This window comes from Sinohyriopsis cumingii, chromosome 9 (genome assembly GCF_028554795.1).
Source record: "Sinohyriopsis cumingii isolate HCF-2022 chromosome 9, ASM2855479v2, whole genome shotgun sequence".
NCBI classification, from domain to species: domain Eukaryota; kingdom Metazoa; phylum Mollusca; class Bivalvia; order Unionida; family Unionidae; genus Sinohyriopsis; species Sinohyriopsis cumingii.
Genome location: NC_142969.1, coordinates 40,949,537 through 40,971,416, shown reverse-complemented (window position 1 = coordinate 40,971,416; position 21,880 = coordinate 40,949,537). Strand labels below are relative to the sequence as shown.

The following is a 21,880-nucleotide window of genomic DNA, read 5'->3' as shown; positions in this document are numbered from 1 at the left end:
CACAGTGGTGTAGCTAGGATATTTTGGCCCCAGTGCGGGCCCCCATGCCAAGCTTGCCCATTGGCCCCTGCCGAATCTAGTGTTTAAAAAAAATCGTGGTCGCAATGCTCTGTTTGCATACGCTTGTTATATGGTAGCTACGCAACTGGATTAGTTCTAGAGTAATCTTGATATAATAATATAACATTTACATTTAAAGGACATACACAAACTTCACATATTGTAGGGATATGTACTTCTACCCTAAAAGTCTGACTGGGTTACTAATGGGCCCATGAAATATGAGAACCAGTCAGTTATAGATGTATAATGTCTTTTAAACAAGTCAATGTCAGTTGCGCGACAGGTGTATATACACGATCAATAATTACGGGCATACTGTCGTATATAATGGGGCATACGCTTCCACTATATTTGCTTATGATTTTTTTGTTTTGTTTGTTTGTTTTTCTTATAAAAGCTTAAGTTGCTTTTGCGAATATGTATCAGTTGTGGAGGCAAATTAAACCTGGTCTCAAAGCTAGAACAACGATAAGAAGTAATATTTAAGGGATATATACTATTCTGAACTTCGAGATTGGAAATAAAACAGTTTACTAATGCATTACACATACATGTTAGTCACACAGCTGAGCCGTTCAGGCGGAATTACAAGCATATCAAAATTCAACGATGGCTATAGATCTGTTTTACAGAGATACGTGTTATCCCAAAATATGCATGGGCTATGAAGTAAAAGCAAAAAAGGGAGGTGACATAACACGATGTCTTTATAATATATTTTGAAGATAGAAAACAAGGACAAAATTAAAATTCGATGAAGGAAAGGAACCTTAGAACGTAAACAGAAGGAATTGTTAGAGAAACAAACAAAACAGCGATGTAGTTAAAATTTGTATTTCGAAATCTTAACACCAATACGTGGAAGCATTTTGCTCTAAAGGAAACTAAGAAACTGTAGATATGTTCCAAAACCTTATTGCTGGATGTGATGATTAGTACCATCGATCTATAGGCATGTCACCAATTAAAGCAAACATGGAAGAGAATAGATCTAAAATATGGATTAACTTATTTGGCAATCTTACAAGAAACGCATATGGAACGGCCAGATATAAATTTCGTGAAAAAGTGAGGATCATAAAGTGTAAGTCCATATATGTTAAAAGACATCTTTCTTCCAAGGAAGAGGATATATATCAGGAGAATTTAGAATATATTAGGATATATTGTAGTATATAAATTTGTATAATTAACGGGATAGATTATTAAGGGGGATATTTTACGAGCCGATTTCTTCACGAACTAAGCAAATTTCAAAGAGCTAAATAATGAAATGAATGGAATAAATATGTACTGGACGAAAAGCAATGATATGATGAATCTCTTTATAATTGAAAGCCATATGAAAATGTATAGTAAAAGTAGGTATCGTTCTAAATATTGTTGTCGTTAAATATAACAGATTTGCACCATCTAAACCTGTTATGCATGTTATCAAATTGAGCATTTTCATTGGATGGAACGTCAATTAAAGGGTATTAGAAAAAGTTCAGAAAGTTCCGAATGTTTTGTTAAACTTGTCAATAATTTTAATGTAAATCGATATTCAAAATAACTTTATATTATGATCTGCAGCTGCGCGTGCATCATGCCGGGAACCTGCAAATATAAGCTCTAGCGTAACCCAGGCAATGACACTGACGTAAAATTGTCGGGGGAAGAGAGCTATTCTGCCGTAGAGTAAAGAGCATATTGTAAAATCAAGCAATTATGGGTACTCTCCGGCTAAATAAAGGCCGACTTGGATGAATTTTGCTGATGCAAATCTCTTTCATCTACAATTTGGAGGTCGTTTCATCGATATAAAGCTGATCGTGAATCTATGAAAGATGACCCACGTTTTGGAAGGTCGTTCTCTGCGAATGGTGAGTGGGAAGTGGCTGTTGTGAAGACAGTTGATGAAGATGATTGATAAACAGTGGAAAATATTTCCATTATCACGAGCATTAATTCGTCATCTATTATACTGATGAATAATTTGAACCTCAATACGTTTGTATAAATCGATCTCGCATTTTTTGACGGATAATGAAAAACAGACACGGAGGTTGAAATCATCAAAAGAGCTCTTCACCAACTCTGTAAAGGGCGATCAGATACGTCTGAATGAGATTATCGTAGGTGATGAAACGTGGATTTACGTTTCAAACCAGGCTCAAGAAAAAATAATAAAGTCTGGGTCGGAGAAAACCAGCAGAGACAACAAAACGCTCGACTTTATCGGACTGTCAATAGAGATTTTATACGCATTATATTTCGTTGCAAAAGATCTGGTCGTCCATTTTTCTGTTTCAGACTCTACTAGTGTGACTCTACAATTTTATGACTCGAAAATGTTGCCGAAAATTGTGGAACATTACCGAGGTATTCACCAACTCCATGAGAACGCACCGACGCATACATCCGTCATTGTGACAAACGTTTTGAAAGAGCAAAGCACGCAAACTTAGCCATATTCCTCCATACAGCCATGAGTATGTTCCAAGTGATTCTTGGCTGAATCACATTATCAAAGATGATCTTTGGCGATTTGAAAGCCGCAGTGAGGTTGGTTATTTTTGTTGTAGGGTTTAACGCCATTTTTCAGCACAATATAGGCTATACATGGCGGCCAGTATAAATGGGGAGGAAGAACCCGGGAAATCCCTGGAAAGAACTACCGACCCACGAGAAGCTACTGGCAAGCTTTCTGACGTATCCACATTGGCCGAGCTCCGAGACTCGAACCCACGCAGACAGAGATGAGATTGCAGTGATCCGTAACGGTGAGCGCTTTAGACCACTCGGCCACTCGGGCTCCCCATGAGGTTGCAAACGTGGGTATCCAGTGTATGAAAATCATATCAAATGTGAATACAAAATGGCACTTAATAATTGCATACTCAGACGGGGAAAGTGTGTAAGAGGTGCATGGGAAGTACTTTGAGAGAATGCACTGACGTAGTATTCACTAATGAAGAACTTTGTTGCACAGCACACTAATATTCAGAACTTTCTAACTACTCCTGTTTCCCACTACACGCGGTGCAATGATTGTGAAAATATGATGGTATCTCATCGGTATTATACTTGATTAATAAGGAAATTTAAAGAATGCAACCAACAAATATTACCTGTGAATGTGGAGAAAAAACAATGTTCTATCTTATAACAGTCGAGTTCACACTAATGTTTGTCTGTACAAAATGAAGATAATGTATGCTTTTTGTATGCAGTTTGATTAATTATAAAACGCCTCTAGTCCAATTGTATAGGCCACAAAAATAAACTTGATAAATATAACCACTGGTTTGATAAATGTCCAATAAATATTCAAAATATCAAAATATTTGAAAATGAAATTAATATTAACGCCAATGGCTGCTAATCAGTATAAGGCCAACTAAAATAAGAGAACGAGAAAGAGACAGATCTGAAGACTTTATAATCATATTTGATTAAGCTAAAATGAGTATCATTTTTGTTGAATACAGGATTTTTCAAAATTAGTTTCACAGTACACATTAAAACAATTTGTATGACGAGCTTTAATTTTTGTTCAATTCTAAAATGTAACTTCAAGAAATCAAAAGGGCATGTAGCAAACAACTAACAATGAAAGCATCATTCAGCCTGTCAGTACTTGGAATCAAGATTGTGATGAAGTCCTAGTGATAAGCAGTCCTGTCGTCCATTCCCTTCCAATATCTCTTGGGCAATTTAAATAGCAACACACGTATTAGCGAAATGTTGCCTTTATCTTAAATCAACTGACATCTTATTGGAACCAATACTTGACGGAGGAAATGACCTTATAGTTAAATGTAATAAATATATATGAGTAATAGCAGGAACTAAGACAAAGTAACGTTGATATTCAATAATAAACATAACAAGCATTATAATTCCACCAATATACTGGATAATTAGTTGATTCCCCTTGTACAAAATATTTAGATACTATATTTACTATATGCTTTATGCTGGCTTCCTTTCTTCTCTCATTTTGTTTCTCCTAGACACGATTTCTCGTAATTTTGATTTCGGCTGTTGCCCATGTTTGGCAAATTTTAAAGTCATGAAGCCCGTCTGGTGCACACATGGTACCCATACAACCATCTTTATTCGAAATGCACGCTGTGTCCAGCATAGCCCAGCAGTAAACAGGCTCTTTTCCTATACCTGCACTATAAGTGGCTGACAGGCGAGGCTGCCTTCAAGAGACATATTATAAGTGTTATACCGCATTGTAGTTTATGCGGCAATCATTTGGATTCTAAGGATCACGTAATACCCAGATGTCCTAAAATAAATATAGAAAGACAGGTGTTAAAGATTAAAAATTTAAATAAATACGGTATACTAGAAGATAAGCAATTTATATTTACAAATAATAATAATGACAGGAAGATTTATAATGAATTAATAAATTATATTAACTCCATAATGACGATAGTAAGGGAAGACTTTAAAATCAGATAATATCCACCTTCAAAGCAATTTAAGTAATAGTATACCTTAAAAAGGCCCATGTACTTAATTAACAAACTATCTATAACAAATACCTCGTATAATTAACACATTATTTAGAACAACAATTACACATGCAGGGGACAGGGATATGGCCTTGCTGAGTATGAAACGGATGATGGTACGACGTCTAAGCTACGTGACTCACGTGTGGTAGTACGGGTCGTACCGGATCTCCTCAAAAGTAAGGTCAGTAACAAGAACATTACGAAAACAGAAACACGGGGAACAAACTAGTAAACAATACAAGGTATAAATACACACAACATGCACACGCTTAACATGCAAATATCTAGTTGAATCCTTTTCTATCTATCTTTCCTCCTACACAAGCACATTATAGGTTACAAAAAAGACCGGGAAGCACTGTACCGACACGAAGAGCTCAAAGTGTCACCGCCGAACCACCCGAGCCATAACGGAACCATGAATTAAGTAAGAACTTAAAGAATTTGATCTCTAATAGCCAGTCCGTACCAAAGAAAAAAACAAAAAAACACCAAAAGGATAATTTACAAAACAAATAGCACACGCATAAAGCAAACACAGAACAACACTGATCCCTGGAAAGGATCACTCTTTTTATTAAAACTCCAAGACCAGCCAGAGTCAAGGAGATTCTAAACACTAGAGTAGGGCGGTGTAAACACCCTAGATCAAAATTAATTAAACCGAAATTCTAATAAACGTAATACAAACAAAACTCACATGATATGGGAAAACAAAAACACATAAAATCCTATAACTTTCGGCACTAGGGGGTCCCTTCTATGATGCAAGTCTGAGAGGGACCACACCAATAAACAATAAACAGGCCCGCTTTGCATGCAATCCTGAGAAATATCCCGTTACGACGTGTCCGATTTTATGAGGTCTTTAAGTCCATTGTTGATGGTTACCTCCGGTTTTTCTGGTTCCGTCACTTGCACGATCACATTTGAACACTCGAGAATAAGTCAATAAAATTTGTAAAATTTGTTCTGCAAGAAAAATCCATAAAATTTAAAACCAGAACCCGTGAGCGGCGATGCCGTACTTGATGGGAACATTATAAGAAAGTCTCAAAGGTCTTTATTATAATTAACACTACAGACTGTCAACTGCACACATTAGGTGGGAGCGTTTATTTGCTATTCGATGAAAAAATGATTTCCAAGCACCTGAATATATTTTCATTGATTTGAAAGTTATATTTGTCCTTCACATCCATGTGCGACTTTTATTTGCGCAGAGTTCTTACGTTTACCGTGTTGATGCATTAGTGTTTGAACGAAAGTTGAACAACGGTCCTTTGTTCTACTCCGCAACATATGCGGCAGAAATTTGATGACACAGATTTGAGTAAACGTATACTTAGTTTTACCAAATCTATAATGCGTTTGATGATTCACTGTATCTGCAAAAAGGTTTCACTTCATTATTTAAAAAAAATACATTCCAGCTTCAAAAGAGAAAGGTTCATTTGAAACACGAGAAGCTGGGCGTGGAGTTATCATATTTGACCTAAGGTTGTATTAAATGTACAAAACAACACGCTCACGTTACAACTGGTGGTAGTTTCGAGCCCCTTGCAGGTGTGTCTTGGTTTCTTATTTCAAGGGACATTGCAGTTTATTACAAAACATTATGCGACCTACTCATATATATATATGCATGCTACACAGACGAACAAAATTATTTCACTTTTCTCCCGCGAAATAGACACCCAACCACCCATTAGGTCATCGTCAATTAGATTCTGCAGTGACAATTGTCCCTTAAGCAGGGCCGGCGCCAGACTATCTGGCGCCCTCGGCAAGGTTAGATTATTGCGCTCCTCCCCACCCCGAAAATATAAATTTCAAAATGTATAAACAATTAAAAAAAATTAAAAATTTCAACATTTGAGCACAGACCAAGGGTAATTTTAAAAAAATAAATTACCCCTCTGTGCTCAAATGTCCGGACACCCAAAAAAGCACTACTTGATACTATTTTATTTGCAAAATTAAGACAAGAATAAACAAACATAAAGATAGGCATTAGTGATGACCCGATTATTTGTCCCTGTATGAAGTAAACCAGGATAAAAAACGACCCTCAATAAAACTGAAATTTATTTATTTATTTTTCAAAAATTTTGTTGATTTGGAGAAATGCGCCCCCTGAAATCAGCGCCCTATGCGGCTGTCTAGTTTGCCTATATGGTAGCGCCGGCCCTGCCCTTAAGTACAGCCAAGGAACGAAGTAGTCCGTCTTTATATGTATCCATCCATTATGTTCAGAAATATGAGAACCGTTCTGCATTTTAAAATTATCATGAGTATATATAGAACACCTCGACTTAAAGGTAACTGTCTGTACTTCCTCATCGGTCAAGTCCAACTGCAAACTGCACAGACCTAGATTTGACGTCGCATAATGTGGCCGTAGATCAGAGTCTGTGTAGTTTGTAAGGAGTAATCAGTAGAACAAATGGCACAGATCTTGGTCTGCCAGTGCATTATGCGACTGCAGGTCAGAACCATGCAGTTGGACCCTACTTACAAACGAGTATATATGGTACTTCTATTACACAACAACGTACAACTATCATTGTCCCTGAAACAAAAAATATACGTACAAGAAAACCCTCAATCATTCCCCGGTCTCACTGTGCTAACATCACTGGGGTGGCTTCTTTAAAAAAAAACGGTTTGTCTCCCTTCACTGAGATTGTTTCTTCAGTCAGGTTTGACTGCATAATACTTTCGCTAGCAATAGCTAAAAGTAAAAATTCGTCCGGTACCATGACGACATTAATTAATTCTTTCAATAATACTTTCAAACATGATTTGAACAAGCTATGGGACAGGTATGCAATAACAACCATCTACGTTCTAAAATTCTCACTTTGTAACATACTATATTGTCTTTGAATTTACGAAGCAGTCAGTATTTACCTTGATGATGAAGCGGAATCCTTGAGAAATATACTATACAGAAATCGAGTTTTCCTTACGCTGTTTTACGCGTTATCTTACTATATATTAATAACATACTTTTATTATCGATCATTATTATTGACTATTACTAATACCCTTTATCGATAAGCAAATTAATCACACACACACACACACACACGCACCACTCCACGTATTGGGGATAACATATATGTGTCGTCTGTCCAAGTTAGACGAGTTTCCGTTATATTAAGGGCAATCATGAAAATTAGCTTAATCAGCGTCAATTAGCGTTCCTCTTTGAAAAGGTGTCTGTTACTTGGAGGTGTCTGTTAGATAGTTTTGACTGCAATGTTTAGGTTCTTTACGCACCTCTGTGTCTTATTTGTGATCCGAAATCCAAAGGAAGACGTGCTGACAGCTCAGCTTCGAAGCCGGTCGTTCCCTAGATGGCATGATATATGGATCTGCGACTTGGAAAAGCGTACTGATACACCGTACGAACGTGAAGGCAGAAATACCATGCATGTGTGAAATTAGTGTCTCATGAATGTATGGTAGTTAGTTGATAAGGGGAAACTTATTTGTGGTATTAGTGCATTTATGAAGTCTTCAATCGACAACCACTGTCGTCTTGAAGTCCTCGGAAATGGGGGAAACATCTATCACAAGCCAGCCTCATGCCGGTGTCGTTTGATTCACTGGGTAGTACGATCTCTTGCGTGATACAATATGCTCCTCATGCGCCGTGAAAAGCCAAGGTGGTGGAAAAGGTTTTGGTTTCGCTTGGGGTATTTAACGGCACAATTCGATATGGTATTATGTAGGGCCAAGGCAATAGGAGTAAAGTGTTTCGCCCGAGGACACACTACAGTAGCCGCCCTGGACTGATCCGATGACGTATTTCTAATCTGCCCACTTTCGATTGCACGCTGGCAAGCAAACCACTTAGCCACCGCGGCAAGCGGAAATAAGTTACCTAAACGTCTCAAATATTGAAAACAAATTTTGGAGAGTTTTTTTGATGTGGTGAATTCGCTAATTGACCTGTCGATCATGTTCCGCCTAATCGTCAGCATATCCACAGTTGGAAAGTACATATTTTGTTGTGAACATTTACATATATACATAATTTAGCAGCACTAAAGAATCACCATACACATTTTTTGTAAAACTGGCAGAATAATAGAAACGTTACAGCGAGATGAATTTTGTACATGTCATATCTGTAGCAATACCTCTGTGTCAGAATTCAGTTACTAAGGCATGGTTCAGACAAACGGACGTTACAGTGGCAATTATTTAATTACTGTCAGTTGGCTCGCAGTCAAACTGACAATAAATACTGACTCAATCAGCGTACCGTTCAGCGATACTCCCCCAGCTGTTTAGTCATACGTCAATTTCCGCCGACATACCTTGACACTGGTGGGTTTACCTGATTGGTGCCATAACCACATTCAGCTTGTGACAACGGTGAAAAGGTGTGTTCTGCAACCTTTGCAATTCAAACAGCAGACACCCAGAAGGACTTCTTGGCCGTGTGAAATGAATTCCATTCATCAAACCTTGTCAAAGTTCGCAGAAATTTCTGAGGAGAATCAAAGTTTGCGGTCGTCACTGTGACCATCGGAATGTCAAAGTTGTCGATGTAGTCATTTAAAACAGCTGAGAGACATGTATTGTAATGTTTCTTTAAACATGGAATTTGATCCAATCAGTTAGGTCTTGTTTACCTGTTAGGTTTTTGATGCTTAACAACAAATCAGCACACACAAATGTTTAGTACAGAAGCAATGAAAGTCAGTTATTTTGCCCTGGCAGGATGGGACACACCCTAGCAGCCAATCCGGACATAATCCAGTGTTTTTAACTGATTTTTTTCATCAGTAACTCACAGCTTTCAGCTCAGTAAAAATATATTAAAATGTTTGGTACATTGAATGAATGGAAATTATCAAGCTAATTCTGCTATAAATAGATAAAAATAAAAACATGAAGTAGAAACTAATCAATAGATAAATAAATACACAGACTAAAAGTTCAGTGAAAACGGATATATGCTAGACAGTACATTGAAACGACGACGACGACGATGATGATGATGATGATGAGAGAGAGATCTAACTCAAGACCTCTGTACGTTTTACATGTATATGTACAACCAACTCGTGTGATAATTCTACTTGATACTTGCAAGGTCATGTACACTTTCTGCGGCTTCTCAGACATGCGCGCTTTCTACAAAATATTCTGGTAAAAATGTCGATCTGATCCTAAGCAACTTTAGAAATGCTGACACATTTTACATAACCACCATTCTTAAAAATCTCGCTTTCTGACTCTGACAAAGTTTGGTTTTGTAAGCGAGATAATTCTTATAAATTGTCGGGAAGAACGTAAGTAGTAATGTGGGTCGCTGTAGCCTCAATGGGAATTAGCATTACAGAGACCCCTGGGTCGTTTTAGCCTCAATGGAAATTTAACATGGAGAAAAATCGTGGGTCGTTTTAGCCTCAAGGGAAATTTAACATGGAGAAAAATCGTGGGTCGTTTTAGCCTCAAGGGGAATTTAACATGGGAAAAATCGTGGGTCGTTTTAGCTTCAAGGGGAATTGAACATGATTTTTTTTTTTTTAAAAAAAAAAGGGGTAGGCAATTGAAAGTCATTCTCTTTTCGAGAAATGTGGGTGGCCCTGAAAAGGGCCTTTGGTTTTCTTCTGCTTCTAAATTCTTCTTTTTCTCCACCAACTTCTTATTTTCTCTCCTACACTCTTTCTCTTCTTTTCTTTCTTTTTTTTTCTCCTCCTCCTCTTCTTTCTTCTTCTCCTCCTCTTCTTTCTTCCTCTTCTCATTTTCTTCTTCTTTTTCAATTTTTTCATTCCATTCTCTTATCCTTATCCTTTCCTCTTCATCCTCCTTCTCCTCCTTTATTTCTTTCATCACACCACTTATCATGTCCTTTGCTTTTCTTAAGTTATTAATCTCCATCTTTACTCGATGGGGACTATAGGAATAGTGGTCTTCATTTAGTCTCACTAGCATTTGTTCCATCATGCCCAAATTGTCTAGGACGTCTTGCAATGTTTGCATTTTATCCAGGTGGTTTGAAGCCATCTTCTCTGTAGAATGGTTTGAACGACGAATACTGTGGGTTCTTATACGAAAAGCGCGGACGTGATGGAAAACATCCCCCTAAGACATAAAATTGATCTTACCTAGATCATGACCAAACAGCGCGCGGACGTGAAGGAAAACATCCCCTACTTTTCTCATTTCATATGATCTACTATCCACATACGTGAACCATCAATAAAGAAACCCCTAATCTACTATTTACACACGCAAATCATTATAACTAAATCCATAATCTACTATCCACACAATCTTACCTGAGCTTTTACAAAACCCTAACTATACTCTCCAAATACGCTAAGAAACAATAAACAAACCCATAATCTACTATTCACACAAACGTACGTGAGCGCTTACAAACACAAACACACAAACACATACCCTCACGCAAAAAAGAGTCAGTGTTTATATTCACACTACTCTACCTACACACACTGGCAAATTGATGGTTATTTCTTTTCTAGAGTATTGGGTAGCCCTTAAAAGGGCTGTTTGTTTTTGAACTCCAGATGCACCTATCTAATGTTGGCACCTTCCTGGCCTGGCACCACACACGCATCTTCTACTCCAATCTTTCCAGTTGACTCGTTTGACTGGGAGCGCAGAGGGAGGATGATTAGCTTCATCACCCCAATCCTCTGTCTCTGGTATCTTGTAAGCCATCCTCTCTCCTATTTTCTTTTCCTCCTCTTCCCTCTGTCCTCTCTCCTCCTCTTCCTTCTTTATTCTTTCCTCTTCTACTATAGCCTCCGCGGCCAGTTCATTTAACGGGCGCCTGACATATTCCAGATGTATCTGGAGTTCAAGAAGTTTGCTTATTCTGGTATTCATTCTGGTGTTGATCAATCAACAAGGGTAGCTGGACTGACGAGTGACTTTTAATTTATACTAAAAGCGCGGACGTGAAGGAAAACATCCCCCTAAAACATAAAATTGATCTTACCTAAATCATGACCAAACAACGCGCGGACCTAAAAGAAACACTCACTCACTTTTTTATACTACCCATTCCTATTCTAAAAGATTTTTCATTAGTCACTTCAATATACTATCCACATACGCAAAGCAATCAAACCCCCAAATCTACTCTCCCCACACCTCTAACAACAAAAAAGACATGATCTTAATCTACTATCCACACCAACGTACGTGAGCACTTACAAACACACAATCTTATACACAAACACATACACTCACACTATGAAAAAAAGAGTCAGTGTTTATATTCACACTACTCTACCTACACACATTGGCAAATGGATGGTTATTTCTTTTCTAGAGTATTGGGTAGCCCTGAAAAGGGCTGTTTTTTGTTTGCTATGGCAATCGTTTAGTTTCTGAGAATGCGTCGTCCTCTGAGGATAGACTTTCTGACGATAGGTCTGCTTCTTCGGAAAGAGAAGAAGAACTCTTTGGTGTCGATACGACAATCGACAAAGCCTGTCAGGTTCAGGTTCCTGCTGCTGCTGCTGTTGTTGTTGTTGTTGCTGTCTCTGAAGTCTGTACTTCTCTGTCCATTCTTCTTTCTCCCTGTTCACTTCTTCTCTGAAGAGCTCTTCTATCAGGTCTTCAGTGACTTTTAGCATTCTCACATTCTCTATCTCTTCTGGCTTCGGTATCAGACTGTGTCTGACCCTATGCAAATTCATGTAGGCTTCGTTTAGCTTAGCTAGTTTGGAGCACATCTTAGGAGGATGAGTCGACAATGGATGGTTAGACTGGAAAACTGCCCCGGTTCTTAAAGTCAAAGCGCGGACGTGAAGGAAAACATCCCTCCACGGTTTTCGAGTCGCAACGTTCAATGAGTGACATGAGAGAGATAGTAAGAAGTCAAAGAGCATGAATCCAACATTCTTATAGCCAAACAAACGACAAAGGCATTTTTTTCAAAACACAACATTTTTTATTCAAAAATCACTTAACACTAACCAACAACTCTAACATTTTTTAACAATAATCCAACATTATAACATCAAACATTTTTTTAATTGACAAACATTTTTTCAATTTACAGTCTACTTTAAACAGGGCTGACACCGTTGTGAATGAAATTGTGATTTCCACTGTTGGAAGTCATTAGGCCATTGATGGACACTACGTTTCCTAGCTTGAGACAAAAGATAAGCATAATGGTCACAAAACCATCGATCTACTTTCACATCGTTTCTAGAAGAAGAACGAGGATCAAAATGAGTCACTAAATGTTCTAAGGAATAGCCCAGGCTGCGATGATGCAGAAAATACACACAATATTGTCCACACACCAAGGAATCTGTGCCTTGTAATTTCACATTATTGAATCGGGTGGTCTGAGCATTTCTTCTCATAAAGTCGATGATATCGTCTTCCAAAGGGGGCAATCCGTACGAATCAAAATATTCCACACATCCTTCTTGAGGAAAGTAAACGGCTATCCAGTGGGTTCCTGGGAGATGACTGTCGTCCGTGTTGATCACGTAAGCTTGATGGTCTTGAGGTTTGCGATGAGGGAGTTCATCTTTAGCACAGACGACAGGATTCCAAGAAGCCGTATACGAACTGTGGTTCAAAAGGTAATAAAGTTCCCAGGTATCCATGTTTCTTTCTTCTTCTTCACAGGTAATAATATGTCATCAATTCGATCCAGACTGTTTGCTTGAAAATGTCTGACAAATAACCGTTTCTTCGTTTCGTTTCCTCACTTTGATTCAGGAGAGCTTCGATACGATGGATCTCTTGAGTGATTAATGGTGGACAAGAACGTTCACGCAAGTCTTTATACCACTGGTGCAACACGTCTTCGTCCGAGATGAGACTCCAAGCCTCGTCCAGATACTCGTCCAATTTTTCTTCTTGACTCAACATCAGGCATTTATCGTGTTGAATTTGACTGGGATGATCGTTTTGACATCCATAGCAATTTTTCTTGATCAATTCCGTCATTTTCTCGACCAAGTGTTTGGCAAAACGGGAGACTAAATGGGCTTCTTGTTCTGGCCATCTTGACTTCATCATGATCACTTCTTCCACAGTCTCCTCACATTTCATCTCTAAAGTTTCTCCACTAGGTAAAGAGGGATAGCAGTCTTCCATGGTTTCTAATAGTCTAGAATGACTTCTCTCAAACTGTTGATTTCTATCGTATTGTCAAATTCTGCATACAGGATGACGTTCACCGTCTCAGTTAGAACTTCTGCAAACTGAAGTTCCACACGAATCTGACCGGATTTTATAGGGTGGAAATGTCCCTCGTCGCTGCCTTGGTCTGGAGTGAAATCAAAAGCCCACAAAGCATAGCCTCCTGCATAATCCTCGTACGTAATACCGTGAGTGGTGTTGGTTCCTAACTGCCCCGTGGCTTCGTACAGGGACAAGTACGATCTCAAGTAATTCTTCTTCTCAAAGTCAGGTTCGAAAGGTCGGGTACACAAGGTTTTGCCATCGCGACTGACTTCAATCTTGGACACTTTGTAATGTTTAAACTCAAAAGGATTTTGATCGTGGACTCCGTTGAAGGCTCTATTCTCGACCATACCAAGGATTAAACGTTTGGGTAGCTGCCCTTGGAACAGATGATCTTCGATCATGGATCGCTGTCCAGCAGGAATGGTGAAGGTTTTCACTTCTACGCGTCGTATGGGATACTTGGCAGTCGTTCTGCTCAACGTCTGACTAATGTCGTTTCCCACTTTAGGTAACACTTCCACACGACGTATGTAGAGTCTGGCTTCTTGGATGATGGTTTTGTAATTGTCACTATCAGCCACTAAATGGAAAGTGACGCTGCTACGATTCAGTCTCAGGCGAACATTCACCCCGTTCAGCAAATACTTTTCTTGCAACCACATGTCCAAATGCAAACGATCCATCAGTTCTGAACTCTGGCCATTTTTGATTTTGTCTCTTCGTTCTACAAATCCCTCATTGTAGTCTTTTTTTGTATCAATTTCCAATTTGTCAAACTCGCCTGCATCGTCAGCTTCCCATAACACACAAGCATTGAGATGAGTGTTTTTGGCGTCTATTCCGTACGTCAAGAGATTTTCCAGGTAGGCACGGTAAGGGTAAGTATCCATGCTGCTACTGACTAGTTTGTTATTCAAGTACAAGTCCACTCCGCTAAACAAGGAATGCATGAAATTGTTGACGGGAGCTACTGGCTCGTCATCTATTACACCGTCTGTTTTATCAAGAACTTTGACTTTCAGGTACAAGTAACTGCTGTTCAAATCGATGTAATCTTCGGGCTGACCTTTGATTTCAAACTCGATGGGAGCGGAATCCGTCAAAGAGGAGACAGGGTGAAATTCCACCCATTGGGATTCTTGCATGGTCATCATAGTGGGTGGCATGGCAAACAGATCCAGTTCCGACTTGGAACAGGCGCAAGACTCTCGGTGCATCATTTTTTTTGTGTCTCAATAATCGAAAACGTCTAAGTCTCGAACGGTTTTTCTTTTCTTTGCCTTTCTAGCTTTAGACGTGTGAAGTATGGTGAAAGGGTGTTTTCTTCGTCGTCTCTTTCTGCCTTGTCCTTGCTGAATGCCTGACTCGGTAGCGTGCAGGGCATTTATAGGTGTGTCTCGTCGGCTCAAAAGGTCTTTGCCGGTTTGCAACAAGACATTTTTGCCTGCCCTCATGAAGGCTTCTTTAGGGTTTTGTTTGTCGATGATGACATTTTGGAGAAATTCTTTGCCGTGTGTCAATGGCCATCTTTCAAGGCGTGCAATCCGCGTGTCACCATCGGTTTCAAGACTGGGGCCACCGAACGAAAGGCTGATTTTAACATATCTCCTAAACCGTGTCCTCGCTGTCGAGCAACCCCTCGGTACACTGGATACATGACTTACGAGTCGTGAGAGAATCGTTTTCGAAAATGGAGTTTCACTGTGACTTTCCCTTTGGTGAATGGAATATTTTGTCCCAGATCTCCTTTTATAGCAATGTTGACCGTGTCCAAATACGACTTGCTGACGGGCAAATAGTGAGGATGCACAAATTCGCGGTGGACGTGGTAAGTGTTTCCACCTTCCTCGTCAGCGAGCGTAGCAGAATCAATTCACTTTGAAAGGAATGACACGCAGTAACGGCACAGAGGTGTGTCCCACCACGTTATACTCCACCACATCGGAGTACACAAACATCAAATTCAGTCCTTGGTTTAGTTCTACCGGGGTACGAAAGAACTTGCTAGAAGAATCGTTGTCGGAAATGACTGGCAATTCGTTTTTCTTCATCATGGCCATCCTCATGTCCATGTCCCCGCCCAACATGTCAAACAATTCAGGACAAAATAAGAAAGACAACATTTTGTGCCCCTCAGGAAATTTCATCAGGAAGCGACGAGCTGCTTTGTGGTACTCCAGGGTGACACTTTTTCTGACACTCTCCAAAGCTTTCAGAAACACGACATTAAACCTGGAGCTTATGGTGCTGACCAAATGTTGACCACTAAAATAATAGCCTGGGGGAATGATCAAACGATAGGTCGTCTTTTGAGTTTCTGGGTTATATATTTTGTGATCATATTTGACGTGGGTATTCAAGTACTGTTGCATTGGCTCGTCATGAACTTCCACGGAAAACAAATTTTGATTGGGAAGGACATTGAGGACTTGAGTCGGGTGAATGATTTCTACCAAAGCCACTTCCCAATGGGCTTCGTGATCTAAGGGGATGGCTTGAGGTAATTTGGCCCTGTAACAGCACAACGTGTTATTGGGAAACACCTCCATGGAACTGTCACTGGGTAAGGTTAAGTAAAATTGGTTAGTGTGACTCATAATTCCAGAGTTCTGTGGCTGTCCGAGGGGTTACTGGACGTCAGAGGTGTGTCTCCGCCCAAAATGGGGTGCTGATTGTGGTTGTTGTTGGAGTGGTGACTGGCACTGGCACTGGACACAAGGTTCCCGTTCGACGAGAATTTCAGGGAGGGATTGGGAAGCAGGTAACCGATGCAACTGCTCAATAAAATGGTCCACAATTGTTTGTCTCCTTGTTGCAAACTCAAATTGGCGATGGCTGCCCCGATGACACAATACACCACGATGATTTGGCAGAAACAGACGATTTGCGTTTTAGGCACACGTTACGTGGTCGACGTAGCTGCGTCTGTGTGAAAGGGCATGATGGTCACTTCTTTTTATAGTCGATGACTTGCGAAGCGTCGATCCAAGAATCAAAACTGGGTGGATATCCTTTCCAACGTACCTTGACTTCTTTGACACGTCGTTTGCCCACTTTACGGGTTCTGCGTTCGAGAATGCTTTCGATGTCGTACACGTCGTCTTCTTTTTTGGTGACACGTTGTAACTCGGGCAAATAAAACGTTCCTTTGAGCACTTCTCCGTTCATGTCTTCCAATTTATAGACGGTAGGATGACGACCATGCACTCGTCCAGTGACACGAAACAATTCGGTCGTCCAGTTAGGTAAGTAACCTTTGTCGAAAGTGCGTTTGTTTTGCCAATGCGCACCCAATCTCCTACGACCAACTCTCCACTTTTCTTGGGGACAGCCCTCGTCGGGGACGTACCAAACAGACGCTCAAACACCAGTACTTCGTTGTCGGGAGTCACTTCTTGCGGGGCACGTCCGATGCTTCGATGGTAAGATTGGTTGTACGCTTGCACCAGGTGCGGTAAGATGTCGATGTACTTCAGAGTGTGGTGATGCGTAAAATATTTCCACATGCGTTCTTTCAAAGTGCGTTGAAAACGTTCCACGATGCTGGCTTTGGTTTCAGGATTCTCGGTGGTAAAAAAATGAATGTCACGTTTCTTTAATTCTTTTTGGAAAGCTTGGTTCAGAAATTCGGTGCCTTTGTCCGTTTGCCATCGAAGAGGGTGACGACCGCTTTGTTTCGACACCCGTTGCAGGGCTCACACTAACTCGCTGCTGGATTTGGAAGTCAAGGGCACGACCCAGGCACATTTGGAAAAGACGTCGATGACACAGAACAAATATTTGTAGCCACGATTGTAGCTAGCCAAATGAGAGACATCGGCTAAATCGGCTTGCCATTGATGATCGATGCCTTCCACTCGGGTGCGACTTCTGGCAAACTTGCGTCGAATGGGTTTCTGTAAAGTGTAGGTAGCTTGTTCTTGTAACCATCGTTGCACTTGAGGTAAACGGAGACTTTTCAGTCGAGTTTTGGCAGCACGATACAATTTTTGAACTCCTGCGTAACCTGCAGGATGCGAGGGATCGTAGTAAATGCTGGCTAAGACTTTTTCCATTTTTTATTTTTTTGTGTTGGTTGATGTGTTAATAAGGCACCCACTCTTGGAAGATGCTACTCTTTTTCTCTTGGGGTACTTTCTTGGATTGTAATGCTTTGCGTGTGCGACCGGCAATAGGTGTTGAAGAGGAGGATGTCTGAGCGGGGGATATCGGTTCTTGTTTCACTTCTGTCTTCACTTCTGTCTTCACTTTCTTTTTCTCTTGTGATGAAGAAGGGGTGGCCATCATCTTTTTAATCCATCCAATTCTGGAGGTAGGTGGTGTTGTTAACTTGCGTACTTTTTCTGGTGGAGTTTGAAACCCTTCTTCTTCTTCTTCTCCTTTTTCTGTTTTGGTCACTGGTAGTGGTGGTACTGGTGATGGTGCTGGACTTTTCATCAAGGTCTTAAAATCTTTCAGAGTGGGTAGAGCTGTTTCGTCTAAAGCTTTCTGGTGAAAGAGTTGCAGTCGTTGCAAGAGTTGACCGTACTTTTGCGATGTTTCTGTTTCGGACAAATCTTGACGATCCATCAAGGTTTGCAATTCGTGTTGTAACTGGGACATTTCGCTGAAATGGGGATTGGGAGGTAAATGCGGGGTGCGTTGTTCTTGCCACCGATGGTATTCCATCCATCGTTTGTAAGGCACTAAAGCTAGTTTTCGTCCTTCCATGGGGTTGTCAGGGGTCGATTCTGAGATCTTAGGACTTCCGAGGGCCTTTTTATCTTGCTCCCATCGGTCCTCCCAACATGGTTCCCAAGACTCCTTTCAGTAAGGGGCCTAGCAAGAGGGGTAAAATGCCTCCACGTTGGACCAACATCTTCTTCTTTTGTCGGAGGGGGATTTTCTTTTGAACCATTTGACGCAGAACGTGACGATGTTTGCCTAAGCATTGTTTCTGGTGTTTGGACAAAGGGATCGTGCCTTTCAAGACGTTCAAACAACATTCGCACACGGTATCGATGACCTCTTTGGAGGCTGATTGAATGAGTTTTTTTCGTAGAGGTGAAGAAGCTTTGGACAGGACAGATAACATGTCCCCATGTTTGACTAAACGAGGAGGCAGTCTTTTCCTTTTCTTTCCTTGGGGTTTTCTAGAGGCTGACATCTTTGAGTCTTCAGGAGCACCAAAAAACACTGATACCCTACTTGGTCACACACCTTTTTTATACTGGAACGCGTCGCCACTGATTGTCTTTACGTCGTATCAACTTCAGGACAGGCATGACACGTCGTGCAGGGGTACGCAACGGACTAAATCGAGCCAGTTCTTGCTTGGACAAATGCAGTAAACTTTGTAACATGCCCGATCTTTCATGGACTTTGATTTTGGGAGAAGGTACTTTGTGAGCAGCAGCCACTGCCACTAAATTGGAGGGTCCTGCCACTGGGGAAGTTCTTTTTGGGGTCATTAACGGAGAAGTTCTTGGTGTGATTAACGTCTCCAAGTACTCTTCCGTTCTTGGTGTCATCAACGGAGAAGTGGATGAACGTGAGGCTGCCGGTGACCGTGTCACCGCCGTGGCAGGTCGTGGTTTGCGAGTGTAAAGTTGCGTCCTGGCCGAAGTGCCTCTCTTGCGACTAGTTTTCTTCTGTGGACTTTTCTTTTTCTGGGGACTTTTTCTCTGTTTCTTTTTCTGAGGGCTTCTTTCCTTTTTCCTGGGTGGTGTCTGGTAAGAGGAGGGTCCGGCCACTGGAGAAGTTCTCCTTGGGGACCTGGTCTTTTTCTTCTTCTTGGAGCTTCGTTTGACTTTTTTCTTGGGGAGAAGTTTGGGGGCATTAGGATCCCATCTTAAGAGAGAGCGAATGATGACCCCTCCTAGAGTACCGCTCCCTCCAGGTTTCAAACTGATTTGTTTTTTGGTTTGGGTGTCGATGCGGGGATCGGCCAGTTGGGTCAAAGCGACTTTGTTTCGATCAAAAAAGCGTTTGGTTTGATGAGGAATCTGAATGATTCCTTGGAGTAATTGACGTGCTGTCACCGTGAACCATCGTAAGACTTCTTTGAGACTAGCTTCTAAGATACGAGCTCGTGTTTGTGGATTTTTTTCTCGACTGATGCCATACAGGGCACGAATCAATTTGACGGGAAGATGCGACTGAAGGGACGTCATGTTCACACTGTGTGAGACAGACGAAAAGGGTTTGAGGTTTTTATAGATTTTTTTGTGGAGTGAAATTAAGTTGAGGACGGAGACGTGTACAGGACAGGCCCTCCGTCTTGGCACCAGTGGTGAAACAAGTGGGTACGAAATCGCAAATCATCGGGGGTTGTCGGTTTCAAATCGACGAGTAAATAGGCGCGTGGCGTTTGAGTGGCATCGTCGTACGCCTGAGTCAACCAAGGCGTTCCTAACTGTTTGGCTAAGACTTGCACTTGCGATTTATCTCGAGGGCTTTTAAACAAGACCACGTAATGCGCATTGAGACTGATGGTGCGATGGGCTTTACTTTGTTGAAACAAATTTTGGGTGATGTAAACGACACTGGCATTACGGTGATGCCCTTTGCGCGTGAACCACAGTTTAATTTCTTCTTCGTCTTCTCCTAACATGTCGTGGAAAATGACCAAATGGGTTTGACGGGAGTCAGAGACGATGCCGTCGTCTTCTTTAGGAATGCCTTCCACAAACACGATGGAATCGCCTTGACTTTCTCGCAAGAGGCTGTACGTCGATTGCCACTCTTTGTAACACCACACGATCCGCTGAGGTGGCCGATCGATCAAATGATGTTTATGTTCGATCAAACGTTTGACGAATTCGGTTTTGCCTGAACCGCTAGGTCCAAGCCTCAAAATCCCATTCTTTCCAGGCACGGACATCTGTCCAATGGGGATGTAAGTCACAAGCTACACACACATCGTCCTACACGTCTTGGGTAGCTAAAAGTTGACGAATCTTTTTTTCCTGTTGAGGTCGAGAAGTATCCAGATGAAACCGCAAGGCTTTGAGCAAAAGGAGTTTTTCGTGACCATTTAAGGCCATTGAGGTGGTAAGTACTGATCGTAAAGAGTCCACAAAGAATCGGCTGGTAAACGAAATCCCAGAAAACAAGTCACTAAGACACACACCACTTGTCGTCCCAAATTGAATGGATACAGTTCTTGTAATAATCGATGGTAATGATCCACGGTTTGAATATGGTCATTGAGTTCCTTCCACGGAATCTGTTGGATTACATACTATAAAAGTCGTGGCATGGCAGCCTGTTTGTATAGTCTCTTTGTTTCGAAACGAATACACGTACTTTCTAGCCAGAGATCTTCGTTCTCCAGTGGGGAATTTAAATGTTGCATACTGTAACCGAAACGTCAGAGATCGTTTAGAAGTTTCCTCTTCCACTAAGTAGATTCCACGTAAAATATGTCGGTAATCCTTTACCTTCTCTTCCTCAATGTGTTGTACTAGGTGAATCTCGAAGTAACCAAAATAATCAACACGTGGATCATCGGGTCATGGAAGTATTGAACAAGGTGTGGCCACTGAAACAATTTCTGACGAATCAGTTCTCTTATACCATTCAGGTACCAGTGGTTAAAGATCTGGTGACGTAACGGATGCAACTGTTCTTTACGTTTGACTTGTATTTTGACCAGCTCTCGGTAAATGCGTTTTCTCAACTCCACAGGTAAAGCACGAATGTTCTCTAGTAAAGTATCCATGAATAGGTCATGCTAAATCCTCTTTGGTCTGACACAAGACATGTACTGTTTGCACAGACATGGTTTAATCTAAATCGTTTAGTTACTAATTTACACGTTACAATTCGTTCAGAAGTTTCCTCTTTCACCAAGTTGACATTGTGTACAAGATGTTGGTAATTCGTTAACTCTTCCTCTGGAATTCGATGCAGTACGTTTACAATGTAGTAGATAGAATCGTCAATACCAAACCATTCCTTTTTAAAACCAGGGGGTCGTTGATCAATGTCCGTCCAATGGAACACTTTCAACTCAATCAGTCCTTGTATAGCATTCAGGTACTAGTGGTTCAAACACCGGTGACGTAACGGATGCAATTGTTCTTTACGTTTCACTTGTATTTTAA

General features: G+C 40.8%; 1 long non-coding RNA gene across 1 annotated transcript; it reads right to left on the bottom strand.

Annotated features, from left to right (window-relative positions):
* Positions 1-881: 881 nt before the first annotated feature.
* Positions 882-5,913, bottom strand: LOC149791613 (uncharacterized). The gene is made up of 2 exons (XR_016423192.1): positions 5,281-5,913; positions 882-4,345 (listed from the first exon to the last, which is right to left on the bottom strand). It is a non-coding gene; the product is annotated as an uncharacterized LOC149791613 (long non-coding RNA).
* Between the last annotated feature and the right edge of the window lie 15,967 nt (positions 5,914-21,880).